The sequence below is a fragment of the Urocitellus parryii genome, chromosome 3, assembly GCF_045843805.1.
Source record: "Urocitellus parryii isolate mUroPar1 chromosome 3, mUroPar1.hap1, whole genome shotgun sequence".
Lineage (NCBI taxonomy): Eukaryota > Metazoa > Chordata > Mammalia > Rodentia > Sciuridae > Urocitellus > Urocitellus parryii.
In genome coordinates, this window is record NC_135533.1 from 53,712,852 (window position 1) to 53,728,383 (window position 15,532).

The 15,532-nt window shown below is 35.6% G+C and overlaps 1 protein-coding gene across 1 annotated transcript in view; it reads left to right on the top strand.

Annotated features, from left to right (window-relative positions):
• The first annotated feature begins 55 nt into the window (after window positions 1-55).
• Window positions 56-15,532, top strand: part of LOC144253642 (dihydropyrimidinase-related protein 2-like) — a 93,227-nt gene continuing 77,750 nt past the window's right edge. Inside the window, exons 1-5 of the mRNA XM_077795961.1 lie at window positions 56-157; window positions 4,470-4,578; window positions 4,928-5,055; window positions 5,872-5,996; window positions 7,911-7,986. The gene's annotated coding sequence lies outside the window, so the exon portion shown is untranslated. The remainder of the gene's footprint in view (window positions 158-4,469; window positions 4,579-4,927; window positions 5,056-5,871; window positions 5,997-7,910; window positions 7,987-15,532) is intronic.

Genomic DNA, 15,532 nt, shown 5'->3' on the forward strand with positions numbered 1-15,532 from the left:
CAGCTGCCGCCGCCGCCGCCGCCGCCGCCGCCGCCGCCGCCGCCGCCGCCGCCTCCGGCAGCACCGCCGCCGCCGAGGCTCAACGCTCCCTGCCAGGCGCGCGGCGGCTGTGCGGCACCGCGCGCGGCCTCTGTGCGCAGCCTCTAGAGGACCCCTGGTATGGCTCACAAGGGGAGCTGGGGCCCGGCCGCGCCGCTCCCTGTGCGCCGGGGTGGGGGCGGGGCGGCCCTTAACGGTCGGCCGGGTCGCGTTCGGAACCGGCCCCGCGCAGCCTGGGCAGGCGACGGACCTCGGGCGCGGGAGCCGCGTTATTGCACACTCATCCTCCATCCGGCTGGGGTAGGGATCGGAACCCTGAGACCCAGGCCGGGCTCTTGGGCGCGGGGTTAGCGACCTGGCCACACGCACACCTGCAGTATCAATTGCAGAGTTTCATACTCATCCACAAATACTTAATTTCATGAATTTTAAGGCAAAGAAATAAGACAGTAATTTTTTATTCCATTATTAAATTATTAAGTCAGCTTTTTTTCTTTTTTTTCTGCACAGGGGATTGAACCCACAGGCATTTAATTGCTAAGCCATATCCCCAGCCCTTTTTATTCTTTATTTTGAGACTGGGTCTCAAAAGTTGCTGAAGCTGGCTTTGAATTTGCAGCCCTCCTCCCTCAGCCTCCTGAGTCACTGGAATTACAGGCGTGGGACACTGTGCCCAGATTAGTGTATATTTTAACTACTCATTTTTCTAATATACCAGTAGGAAAATGAAAATGAACTCAGGTCTGTGTCTGTGCCAGAGTTACAATAAGTGTTTAGTGTTTGATGAATGAGTGAAATCCCTGTGCTAGTGGTAGAAATGATAAAGAACATTTGAAAAGAATTTTAGAGATCATCTAGTTTAACTCCATCTCACCCACCATAATTGAGGATTCTAGGCTTAGACAGGTTGGATTACTCAGCTATAGTTACACAGCTAGTCAAGATTGGAGATCAGCCTCTTAACATAGATTTCTGATCCCCAAGGTCAATCTTCTAACATAGATTTCTGAGCTCCACCAACTGTACTAAAGTTAATATAGAGATTAGCACCATATTTAATTTTTATTTTATTTCTTTGGTACCGAGTATTGAACCCAGAAGCACTCAACTGCTGAAGCACATCCCCAGTCCTATTTTGTAATTTATTTAAAGACAAGGTCTCACTGAGTTGCCTAGTGGCTCACTGTTGCTGAGGCTGGCTTTGAACTCAAGATCCTCCTGCCTCAGCCTCCTGAGCCTCTGGGATTACAGGTGTGCTCCATCATGCCTGGTTCCATGTTTAATTTTATACGAAAATGATGTCCATGGGGCTGGGGATGTGGCTCAAGTGGTAGTGCGCTCACCTGGCATGTGTGCGGCCCGGGTTCAATCCTTAGCACCACGTACAAACAAAGATGTTGTGTCCGCTGATAACTAAAAAATAAATATTAAAATTCTCTCTCTCCCCTCTCTCTGTTTAAAAAAAAATGATATCCTTCACAAGTTAGTGGATAAATCTGGATAAATGTTATCTAGTACTAACCTAGTAGCTTAGTGCACCTGCCTATCTTCAATCATGCTGTCACACATATTTTCTAAAAGCAGTGCTGACACTGAAAGGTAAAACTTTTAAACAGTGATGTTAGTTGAAAAACCAAAATAAGTTACCCGCATCTTTCAAAAGTTGCTATTTATAGTTGTTTCTGTTTTATTTATTTATTTTCCCATACTTGTACTGCACTTCTGTTGAGGTAATTTAGCATTTATAGTATCTGATTGAAAATCGTATTAAGGCCTTTTCGAAGAAGCAGATGTTTTGGGAACCAAGCAATCTTTTAGGCATTTTTTTCCCCCAGTGGCGGAAAATAATCTCTAACTTGAGTGTAAGGCAAGGACAGAAAACTCACCAGCTGCAGTTTGGAAAATTTGGCTTAACAGTTCTAAAGACTTACGTAACTTTAGTTTTTCTTGAAATTTGACAAAATTAAGTGAAATAATCCTCTCTTCATTAAACAGAAATAATATTGTGAATGATCAAAATTATACTAAATTTGTTACTGACTCAAAATTTTTAATAAGTCTTTAGATCCAAGGTCTTTAAGAAAAACACACTATACATATTTCAGTTTTTCCTTTATTCTCTCCCCAAACAAAAAGTTGTCTTTTTTTTTTTTAAAACATTTCCCATAACTTCAAAATTTCATATAATAGTTCTTTGTTCAGGTAAACAATTTATTTCCACAGTCAAGAAAAGAGATAGTATTTTCAGACAACCTAAAGCATGTTTTTAAATGTAATATATCCTAAAGAGAAGGACACATGTTTAGCTAGGAAGAAACTGGGGAAACCTGATATACAGAGACAAGAGGTTATGGAGGTTAAATGAAAGTTCTTGTCATTGATAGTGAAGAACAGCTTTTACTGCTATTGACTGTTGATAATTATTATAAAGTACCATAAAAGAAGGAAATTACTATAAGGTCAGTGTTCTTACCTTTGTCTCTGTTTCTCAAATTGCTTGAGAAGGATGCACGATTTCACTAGAGACCTCATACCCATTTGTTCCACTTTTTTGTGCCTTTTGGCAATTCTCTAGTATTCTCAAATCAGCACAGATGAATAAAGAAATAGGAGTTGGAGGGAGCAAACCAGAAAACTGTAGTGTTTTCTAGCTGTTTTGAAGGAATTTGAATATCCTGGCAACCATTGCATTGTTTCGATGTTCTAGAGTGAAACACAAACATGGCAAAGTAAGGGTAAAATCCAAGTTAGATGGGCCTGCAAAAAAGTTGGAAGACTCATTTGCAAATTATTTTTATTTGTATATGTAAAAGAGGAGTTAAAGACTTAAGAAATAATTGGTGAACATTGAGAAGTTACAGACTTGTTAAAGTTGCACATTTATATTCTGGAAATTGTTTTCAGTGATCCTAAAGTATTAGATTATTTGTAAGAACATTTTGAGCATTCTACACTAAGAGTGCCAAAAGTTTAATTTAGGCATTAGCAATGGCTACTGACTACTTTTGGAAAGTTTGCTAACATTTATGGGTAAGGATGGAGGAGAAGGTACCAATCTCTTGTCCCACTCAGTAATGGCTTTCTGACCCTTGTAAAATGTTTAGGGAGAAGGGAGAATTCACTGTTGAATTGCTTGAGCCTCATGGGTTTATGGCAGTAAGGTTGAATTTTTGTACTCAAAGATGTAATTTATTAATTTTAGAGTAGAGACTGAAGGAATACCAAAGTAGAGACACAGAATGATAGGAGTGAATGAGGGCTTTGTGTGAGGAAGACAATGCAAATTCAAATAAGAAACTTTCATCTTTATTTGATATTATCCAAGAGTTGAGATTCGACAGATATGATTGAGTTTATTGAACTAAAGATTCATTTAGTAAGTTAATCATAAATATTTGTTGTGGACCTGTTAATGCCCAGTATGCTAGGTACTAGGAATTTATTCAGTAGTGAACCAAAGTGCTTTTGTTCGTGGAGTTTACATTCTAGTAGAAGGTACTGATAGATAAAATAAGCCAATATGAATAACTGAGCAGTGATAAGTACCATAAAGGAGAGCAAACAGGTTAACAGTCTGTCAGTTATGATCCAATCAAAAGACAACATCCACAGAATATTTTCAATAGGGAAAGTTTAATAGAATTACTATTTCATAGGAATTGGAGTAAAGAAAACTCTAAAGAATATAGGAGTAGTTAGTAGGAACAGTCAGTGTTGGTATAGCTATGATAATGCCATAGTAGGGACACTTCCCTCAAAGCTAGGATCCTGGCCTTGTTGGGGAAAGTGTGGCCATATTTCACTGAATGGAAGAGAAGTCATTTGTGTTGGACTGGTGGAACTTACTGGAAATCTGACATTTAGAACTCTGAGCAAGGATTGATAAACTACAGCCCAAATGCCAGTCATCTGTTTTATGAATTTAATCGGAACATAGCCGTGATCAGTCTATTTATATGTTGCCTATAGCTGCTTGTTTTGTTACACAGAGAAAATCTTGGGATTACAGGCTTGGGCCCCCTCACCTGGCCACTGTTAACTTTCAGTGTTAATGTAGTAAACATATAGCTTAGAGTTTTGCAGTTGATTTGTAATCAGTGCATCTTAGTATAGTGTCTACTACAGATACTGATAAAATGTGTTTCCTTTTAATTTATCTTATTTATTTTATTGTTATACAGATAGCAGAAATGGTCTATTTTTCTTATTTAATGGAAATGCTAATGATATAATGCAGTATTTGGTGTCAGGTAGATATCAAAAAATTTAATTGCAGTTTGGCACTTACTTGCAATTTGTTGTTGCCATTATCAGGAATAGAATTTTGATTTGAAGGTATCATGGAAGGACTGGTCAGGACAGGTTTGGGATTCATATATATGAGTGTGCCAGAGAACCTTAACTAATTGACCTTTTCTGGTTTTCTTTAGAATGGCCAAAGTTTTCTGGACTTGGATGAACAAAGATTTGCAAAAGAAATTCTTCCAAAATACTTCAAGCACAATAACATGGCAAGCTTTGTAAGGCAACTAAATATGTGTAAGTATGGACAGCAGTTTATTTGTTCTGCTAACCAATTACTGATTAAACCATTTTTTTCTCATTAAGCTGATAAAGGAAAATTCCACACAAGCAGTGTGACTTTTTTTTTTTTTTTTTAAAGAGAGAGTGAGAGAGGAGAGAGAGAGAGACAGAGAGAATTTTTAATATTTATTGTTTAGTTCTCGGCGGACACAACATCTTTGTTGGTATGTGGTGCTGAGGATCGAACCCGGGCCGCACGCATGCCAGGCGAGCGCGCTACCGCTTGAGCCACATCCCCAGCCCCCAGTGTGACTTTTTGACTGTTGTCTAATTCCAGTCTGAGTAAATTTTCAATCTTTTTCAGATGGTTTCCGTAAAGTAGTACATACTGACTCTGGAATAGTAAAGCAGGAAAGAGATGGTCCTGTTGAATTTCAGCATCCTTACTTCAAACAAGGCCAGGATGACTTGTTGGAGAACATTAAAAGGAAGGTGAGTTGTTGTTAACATTATTTAGCTAAGATTTTGACATGTATGATTGACCAATGAGCAGTTTTAGCTATTGTAATGCAGAATGTACAGAAAATACACAGGTGTTCTTTGTTAGAATGAATCAGACCAATAAAACTTTAATTAAATTTTCTATCCTCCACCTTTCCCTGTGTTCATCTGTAGTGAGAGCTCATTCTTCATTTTCTTGATGAAAGGAAAATGCTTACAACATTCTGATTGAGGATGAAGAGTCATTATTATAATAGGAAGGTTCATTCCTGTGTTGACTGAAAAAAAGTCCTCACTGTAGGACTTTTTTTGTTGTTTACTGATATATATCCATTGTACAGAATAAGTCCTTTGTACATGATAGGCATTAATTGTTACATTTTTGAATGAATATCTTTTGCTGAAATAAGATATTTTTACTAAATCCATAAAAGGGCTGTAAACCATGAAAGAAAATGACCTGCCATGTAGCCATTACTGTATAAATTTAATTAAAAGTGGAATGTGGTAATAAAAAGGCTTGAGAAATTTACAGGGAATTTGGCAGAAGAAAAAGAAAAAAACCCTAAGATGTTACTGCTCATGGAAACTTAAAGAAATTTTTTTTTTGTTTTGTTTTCTGATTATTTCTTGCTTTCTCTCTGGATGAGCTGTGAAGTGTATTCTTTTCCTAGAATTCCACCCTGGGCTTTTAGAACAAAATCTCCCTTTGAGTAGATCACAAAAAATTCTTATAATAGGGAAGCTTTGAATTATAATCATGGGTGTGCCGTGTATTTTTGATTTTCTAAATTTGCTTTTTGGAAGGTTTCGTCTTCAAAACCAGAAGAAAATAAAATTCGCCAGGAAGATTTAACAAAAATTATAAGTAGTGCTCAGAAGGTTCAAGTAAAACAGGAAACAATTGAGTCCGGACTTTCAGAATTAAAAAAGTAAGCCATTCTTCCAAATATAATACTAATGTGTTGGGTGTTGGAGTTGTCTGGTGCATTGGTTCTTATTACTTTTGATTTGTAGTCATAGACTTAACTTTAATAATATGTTTTAATTGTGATGGTCAGGATCATGTATGAACCTAAGAACATCAAAACAATTTGATAAACAAATATTACTGAAGAAACAATAAGTCTTTAGTGTAGGAAATACATTTCTACTTAGGTGTTCACAAACAAAAGAGGGCACATACAAAAAATCTTATATATTACTCATCCTTTTTTTTTTTTTTCTCTTCTCCTTTAAAATTCTTCCATGCGTTCTATTAGGAAAAAACAGGACACAAAAAGTTGGGAATAAAAGAACCCAAGAGATTTGCCCTACTTGATATTTGTTCTGCATAGGTGTGGGAGAATGTTATTTAAACCTTTTTCTTCAAAAAGATGCTTTGTTTTGTTTTATGACATTACTTGATAGGTTTTCCTAACTTACCAAAGTAATAAGTTTATATATATATATATATATATATATAAAATAGAGGGGGGGGGAGAGGGGAGAGAGAGAGAGAGAGAGAGGTATTTTACTACTCTTAGGAAGCAGCTGAGATTTTTCCCTTTAATAGTTTCCAAGGGCTTGAGAGTAGTTCCTTGATGTATTCTTTACCCATTTCAGATATGGACTGATTTGCATATTCCTAACTATATTTTAAAGTAACCTTGGGCTTTGGTTCTTTTTTTGAATAAATATAAATTTCTCCATTTTGCATATTTTATTTAATCACTGAGGATGTGTCTGTTGGCTATACTTTGACCTAATTCTTTGAATCTCAGTTTAGCTCCCCAGATCATCCTTTAAGTGTTAGAGGCAATGATCTCCTCCTTTAGTAGGCAGATAATAGCATCTTTAAAGGTGTGTCTGAAAAAATATAGCAGTTATTCAGTAAGTAAGTATTAAAGAAAATCTCCTTTTCATATATCTCTGTATTTAAATCCACATTTCTTTTTGTAATAATTCAGACTGAGAAAAATAGCTTTTGTGGAGATTAACAAAAGTTGAAAATTATTTAATTGGTAGATTATCTTTTATATCTTCTCACCATTTTCACTCTGCTAATGACAGTGCAGTTTCAATTAAGAAACAGCAAAGGAAAAAAATCTTAGTATTGGGCAAGTTATTGGTTTGACATTGTTGAATATTCCATCTTTTAAAAAAATAAAACAGTGGCTTGCATATGCTTGTTTGAGACAGTTATCAAGGTAGTTTGAGAGTCTCACTTTAGTTTGGCTTTAACAGTTATAAAATTATCTGTGTGACACTGGGCAGGTTCCCACAAATTCTCTGTACCTCAATGTCCTAATCTTTCAAGACAATTCTTCCTTACTTGGCTGATTTTAGAGAAATTTAAATGCTTAATTGAAACGTTTAGCATAGTGCCTGAAGCACATCAATTGTTCAGTAAATGTCACTTTTTTTTCCTAAGGTGATTCACAAAGTCTAACCTCACTTAAGTGATGAACATTAAAAAAAGTAGTGAACCACATTATCAAAAGGAGTAAATTGCTTGCTACTATATGGATATAGAAGTGTGTTTTAAGTGTTTTTTTTTTGTTGTTGTTGTTTTTTTTTTTTGTATATTTTGCCATGAATAGCAGATAATACATTTAAGAAGGAATGATTCAAAAAAAAAAAAAAAAAAAAAAAGGAATGATTCTGGAGTTGTGTTGAGATAGTTGTCATTCCTGTATTATTGAACCAGCTTTCTAGTCTCATAAAAATACATATCATAGTGAAAACAAACATAGTTAAGTTCTCTAGGTTTGTGTTTTTTAATTCTCTAGTATTCTTAATTAAGATACTGGGGTTTGGTTTTCTGACTAAATCTTATTTATTTATTTATTTTTTAATTATAATAGTGAGAATGAGTCCCTTTGGAAGGAGGTGTCTGAATTAAGAGCAAAGCATGCACAGCAGCAACAAGTTATTCGAAAGGTAAGAAGCTCTTTTCCTTGTGACTATCATTTGCATTTGTTTAATGAATTATGTGTGTAACACAAAAAAACCTGTGTTGAGTAGTTAGTAATTGATCTTAGTTTTTTATGTATTAAATTCACAAAAGTAAAATTTTGAAGACAAATTAAGCCAAGTGTTATATATCCTTTTTAACAACAGCAGAAACATTTCTCATAGCTAATGATGATTGTTCTATACTCTCATATAATATCTCAGTAGCTTTTACCTGGCATAACAATTTTGAGATACTTTATTCTTGGGAGCTTAATTAATACACTAGCCAATTTCTTAGCACTTTTTATTATTATTATTATTATTATTATTATAAAACAGTCTTACTGTGTTTTGTGGGAGATTTCCCCTTACTTTTTACTATAATAGGCATAGTTAATTTTTAAATAATTTGACCCAATTAGGAATTCAAAAGGATTTTTCAGTGGATGCCATTATTAGTTTCTGCATAAAGTCATAATATAATGATTACCATAATAAAATAAAATCATTAATGCTGTAAAATGAATCTTGGATTTTATATTGAACCTAAAATGTGTTCTTCTGATTTAATGTTTGCATATCAACTTTCATTTGTTAATAAGAGATGAAATATAGAAATAATTAAGGTAGCTATTTTTTACTTATGAGTAAATGGACTCTAAGCTGCAGGTTTTTTAATGGGAAGATGGGGGAGAGCTTCAGCTTGTTCCTACTTGGAAGGCCCTTGAACTAAAAATAGGTCTGTGACTGACAGGATCTGGGTCTAGTGGAGCAAACTTAGAGCAGAAATAAATAGTAATTGCAGCCTTTGGCCTGTAGTCAAAATAGATTCTTTTTTTTTTTTTTTTTTAATCAGTGTGCAAATTAAGGTTGAGTATAGGAGAATTCAAATCTAAGTGTTTAGTTTAAATATGTGTTTTAAACATTTATATCGGGGTCTCTAATGCATACCCCTGTTAAGAATATCTGATTTAAAAGAAGACATGTATTTTAATATGTACTTAAATATTTTTCAGAAAACACAATTTTGATTAAATGTTAACTAAAAATACACCTTCATCTGTAGGGTTTTTTTTTTAAACAAGAATTATTAGTATAATAGTTACATTGCATTTTTTCATGAACACTAATATTTTTTCATCAAATTTATATTTACATATATGTGTATTGGTGAGTGGATTTGCATAATTCATGATGACAAACACTGATTTTTAATGTGCCCCTGGAATTGGCTCGTAAGTTTGCTATTTAATGTTGGCTTTTGATTAACTTAGTATATATAAGTATATTGAGGTACCAGTTATAGGAGTTGTCAAGTACAGAAGTTAAATGATAAAAATGTTAAATGTTGCTGGGCAAAGTGGTGGATGCCTGTAATTCAGCTACTCAGGAGGTTGAGGCAAAAAAGTTTGCAGCCAACCTGGGCAACTTAGGGAGACCTGTCTCAAAATTGAAAATAAAGGGCTGAGAACATAACTCAATCAATAGTACTGTTTTTTTGTTTTTTGTTTTTTAAAGTCTGGTGCCTATCTGCTTCAGAGAAAAAGCACTATACAACATGATGCCAGTGTCAAGAGAACTGAGGAACTGAGGTGTAGAAAGAATTTTGGGCAGTGATTTTTTTTTATTTATTTATTGATACCAGAGATTGAACCCAAGAGGTGCTCAACCACTGAGCCATATCACCAGCCCTTCTTATTTTTAATTTTGAGACAGGTCGCTTTAAGTTGCTGAGACTAGCTTTGAACTTGGGATCCTTCTGCCTCAGCCTCCTGAGACACTAGGTTATAGGCATGCCACCACCATGCCTGGCTAGTGATTTGTTTTTTCTGAAATTCAGTCACTGATGTTTTTAGAAACCTGTGATAATATTTATTTTATGAATTCAAAAAATTGAAGTTGAATTGTTCCATAGATATCTTTAACCTTCAATGTTGCATTTTCACTGGCTGTTAGCATTTTTTTTTAAATAAACAAATTAATGTCTTTGTCATAGACTCTAATGCTGACTTAACTCTTCAGTTAAAATGTTTTAATATTTGTTCATTGAAAAGTTGATATTGATTGTAAAGCATACTACTTTGTAGCCATTTTTTTGGAGATGGGGTCACACGGCATTACATGTTGCCCTGGGTGGGCTCTAACACCTGGACTCAAGTTATCCTCTACCTCAGCCTCCTGCGTAGGTGGAACTGCAAGTGCCAGGCTGGTATGTAGAACTTCCAGCATTCTTGATAAATTGTCCTTTTAATTGAGTTGCCCTAACCTGCTCCAACATTATTTCTAGCCTTTATTATTTAGTGTCTGGGATGGAGATATATATATTTCTATATTACCAATTAATAACTATATTTACACACATGGTATTTGTTACTCATCTGGGAAAGATGTCGATTCTTCTAACTCCACCAATGCAAATTTCCAGGATGATTTCACCCCATTGCACCATTCAACAAGAATTATAGGGTAAGAATGAAGCCCGAACATGCCACTTCAGAATGCACCCTCTATATTTTATTATATATATATAATAAAATATATGATGTGTGTGTATAAAATATATAAAATTTTACCATTTATTGATGGATTTATATGTTGGTCATGAAATGCGTATATTGACAGCATCTTTATCTATTGACAAATATTTTCCTTGCTATAATTCTTCTTGGAGTGCTTAACACTTATCGAGGGAGGTGGGATAGAGGGAAGTTAAATTTAAAACATTCCTTTATTTTTTAATAATTTTATATTGCTGGTAGTAGTATATGATAATTCATGCATTTTCTCTATTAGTTTTAAAATAATATTGTTAACAAAATTTTACTTATCTACCCAACTTTCTAAAGATATGGATAATATATATACGGTTGCATATGGGATCCACTTTAAAAAACTAATAATTGGGATAGCTTATGTTTATTACTTTTTAAAAAAATAAATAACAGAATAAGTAGAGTTATTGCAAATTTTTGAATATTTTGGTAAATTTTTATCTTCTGCTTTCTCACTTCGATTGCTTTGTTTCATTTTAATTTTACATAATTACCAAATATAACAATGGACTAATAACTTTTTTAATGATAGCAATTTAACAAACTTCAGAATTACTTCCCTGTTTCTATGACTAACAAGTTCTCTGTCTATGATAATTTTGTCTGGCTCATTCTTCAGTTTCCAAACTGAAACAATTTCGGTTTGGAAGTTAATTGTGGGAATGAAGATAGGATTGATGTTGGTCTTTCTGAGAATCAATGATCTGTGATTACAGGACCCCCCCCCCCCCAAAAAAAAAAAAAAAAAGCAGTTGGGGGAGATAAGTGTGTGTATAGAGAAAGTGTTTACTATGTTAATTAACATTAAGGGGAGTTTTTATGAGGTAGGTGCTTAATCTTGTGATAGAGACTGGGTGTATTCAAGCATGATCTTGTCTCCACAATCTGGAAATTTCACCTCCTTGATTCTTTTTTTTTGGTACTGGGGATTGAAACCAGGGGCACTCAACCACTGAGCCACATTTCCAGCCCCATTTTGTATTTTATTTACAGACAGGGTCTCAATGAGTTGCTTAGGGCCTTGCTTTTGCTGAGACTGGCTTTGAACTCACGATCCTCCTGCCTCAGCCTCCCGAGCCACTGGGATTACTGGCATGTACCACCTCGACAGGCTCACTTCCCTGCTTTTTAAAACCCACCCTTTGATAATTTGAATCAACTAGACCACTGCTGGTAAGAGTTCTTCAGTGACATTCTTTCACTTTGAAATTTGTCTACACAGTACTTCTGTCTCCTTCCTGGAGCTGCTGAAGTTTAGAGGATAAAAGCCAGCCTTTCTTTTCTTTTTTTAGATATCTTTTTAGTTGTAGGTGGACACATACTTTTATTTATTTATTTTTATGTGGTGCTGAGGGCCGAACCCAGTGCCTCACATATGCTAGGCAAGCACTTTAACACTGAGCCATGACTCCAGCCCCAAAGCAGCCTTTCTTTTTCTTTAGTTTACATCTTTAAGAACTCAGGTGTGATAGGTTTGCCTGTAATTTCAGGGACATAAGAGGCTGAGGCAGGAGGATCTTAAATTTGAGGCTAGCCCCAGCAATTTATGAAGCCTGGCTCAAAATTTAAAAATAAAAAGAACTGAGGATGTAGTTCAATTGTGAAGTGCCTATGGGTTCAATGTCCAGTACCAAAAAAATAAAAATACACGGTGCAGCAGCAGCACACACCTGTAATCCCAGGGACTTGGGAGGTTGAGGCAGGAGAATTGCCAGTTGGAGGCCAGACTCAGCAATTTATCAAGGTTCTAAGGTACTTATCAATACACTGTCTCAAAATAAAAAATAGAAAGAGCTGGGGATGTAACCCAGTGGTAAAGCACCCTGGGTTTAATCCTAGTACCAAAATAAAATTAGAATAAAAAGTCTATCAATTGCTCTGAGTAAACAAAAGGGATGTTTTAGACCAGTAGTTGTGTAAACCTTTTTCTTCTTTTTTTTTTTTTTTTTAATATATAGATAGCAGTAGGAAAAAGTGAAGGCTTTCTGCTTGTAAAAACATTTACTGTCTCCTAGCAATCTGCAGTGATGCTATGCAAGTCTGACAATAGATGAATGTTTTCCAATGTCATAAAACTTTACAGTAATACAGGAAAGTTACTTAACTGTTTACCTCAGGAGTTGATGTTCTGATTCTCAAGTTTGAGAAGATCTTGATTATGAGCTAACTTCATAGTATCATCCATTGTTAACAGCAGTAGAGACTGAGAGTCAAGCTGTTTTGTCCAAACTCTGTATTTTTCATACAGGAAAACTGAGATGCTGAGAGATTAAATGGCTTTCCAAAGTCATGCAGTTATCTTAGTTATAGAGCAGGGACTAAAATATTCATCCTTGTCAGTTAAAATCCACTATGCTTTTTCCACTATGGCATGTTCTCTAACCTGATAGGCTGAGGGCTGAAGCTAAATCAGATAGTGGGCTGGAAGAGTAACTCATTGGTAGAGTGCTTACCTGGTGAGCGTGGCCCTAGGTTGGATCCCTAGCACCGAAACATTAATTAATTAATCAGTTAAATAAAGTATGTGGGAAGCTGTGCAAATACTATGCCATTGAAAACAAAGCAAAATAAAACGTCCCCAAGAATCATAGGATGTTTGAAAAGTAAGTTGTATTTTTAAGGCATATATAATGGGGTCTGATAACGTATAGTCAGTACAAATGTATTATTCTAATGAAGTTACCTACTTTTCAACTGGAATGTGGGCATAGTTAAGGTGAGACTGCTACAGTTGGTGGGTTTATGTGATCACACAGTGTGTAAATAGAGTTTGGATTAGGCCAGGGAGGAACACTCAGGCCTATAGGACCCAGGAATCAAGAGGACAGGTAGTAGATAAACTGAGGAACAAATGGTGATTTTAAAAAGGGGCACGAGACAAGACAAAATGGCCTTGCTACAGGACAGTAGTTCCCACACAGTAGTTCTGTGGACATTCCAGTGTTTGATCCGAAATGAAAACGGCTGCGGCTTTGCCAACCTCAGTGTCTTTTGTAAAATCATTTTCAGTTTTCCTGAATTAACTTTTTAATATTTAGTAGGTGTTCCTTTTCATGTGTAAAAATGCTGTCTTAAACTGTATAAAGAAAAAAACATTTTGGTTGGGAATTGGAATTAAGATTTAGGTCTTAAATTCAGGTTTCTTACACAGGGTTACAATTTGTTGTATCATAGGTGAGGTCTGGATACAAGACAGAAATAGCATAGTCTACACAGTGGCATTTAAAAAGGGCACTCCCCCCTCGGGATTGAACCTAGGGGTACTTGACCACTGAGCCACATCCCACATCCCCAGCCCTTTTTGTGTATTTTATTTAGAGACAGGGTCTCACTGAGTTGCTCAGGGCCTTGCTAAGTTGCTGACACTGGCTTTGAACTTTCAATCCTCCTGCCTCAGCCTCCTAAACTGCTGGGATTACAGGTGTGCGCCACTGAGCGCCACAGCATTTTTTTTCTTAAATCAGAACATGGGTATTACCCTCATAATGATGATCTGTTTTTCTCTGAAGTCTTATTTTTTTTCTTGTTCTATATATTGCTGTAAATACTCAAATTGAAATAAGTCTTTGCCCTAAAATAAATAAAAAATAAAGAAGGGCCATACACACTAAGCTCCAGCTGATAGAATGCAAGAATGTGAGCTCAATGTTGTCAGACATTTTTATTTTTCAAAAATTTGATAGGTGGATTCTTCTTTAGCTGTATGTGTTCTAAATTAAATCAGTCTGTAAGCAGGCCTAGAGAATAAAAATATAAGACAAATTTGTTTTCCTCTATTTTATTTGGCAAAGCTAACTACAAATCGACCACCTCTTTGCAAACTCTAAGGAAATAGTTGGTATGTTGACTGTTGTGGACTGTTCCCACCTCCAAGGCTTCACATAGGGTACCACATATTGTTTAAAGATTTTAGTCCAGAAACGGTTGCCCTCTTTTCACAAAGCAGTAGATTATTTGAATGTTATATTTAGAGGTAGCAAATTCACATTAGTATGTAAGAACAAAATATCTGAGTTTCCTTTAATTCCCTAAAGAATATAGCAGGAATTGAATAGAGATAATTTTATGGTTAGCTTCTAGTGAAGATTAATGTTTTTAATGTAATAAACGTATATGAGAAGATTTTCTGGGAAGAAAAAATGCCAATGTATTATTCCAGGCAAACATTATAATAATAGAGGCAGAATGCTCAGCCTCCTTGAAGCTTTGCTCTGTCTGTTCACAAAATCAGATAGGCTGAGAACAAGCTGCAAGGCATGCACCAGAGTTATAATTAACATGAATTGGAGAAAGAGTCAGTGGCTCTGCTTCATGTTGAATTCCATTTGATCTTAATTGAAAGGAGGCTCAGAGTTACAGGAAACAGATCCTTGCATTGAAAAGGCCATGGTAATGTGTTTAGAATTTCCCAAGAAACAGAAAGGGATCTTGAGAGTACAGACATTTGAAGGGGAAGCTAAGCTCTTCACACCTCCCAGAAGCAAAATGCTCTGCCCTGCTTTGAAGGCCTTGGCTCTGTGGTTGATTTTCTCCTCCTCTAATTTTATTTTGAAGTGAGTTGTTCTCTACAGCACTATGTCAATTTGTTTTCTATTAATTTTCTTCTAGTGCTTAGTTACCTGTCACAGCCTACCCATTTCTTTGAACTTATTTTTTTAATAGTTAAACTGTTTTAAATAAAGTATTGAAGTAGGAACAGGTGGAATGAAGCAATGAAAAGTAAAAGTCGACTCATGGAATCTTTACTTTTAGCTTCCCAAGCACTGCTTTCAAAGAATACAAAATTTGAAGGGAGCAAGGGAAAAAACCAAAGCAAACCAAAACAAAACAAAAAAACCAAAACAAAATAAAAAAAAAACAAAACAAAACACAAACCATAGCACCATAAACACATAAGTGTGAGCACATTCTCTTGAGAGAGACAGGTAATACCTGTTGCTGAAAGCTCAGTAGTTGTCCCCATGCCAATCCAATGAGGA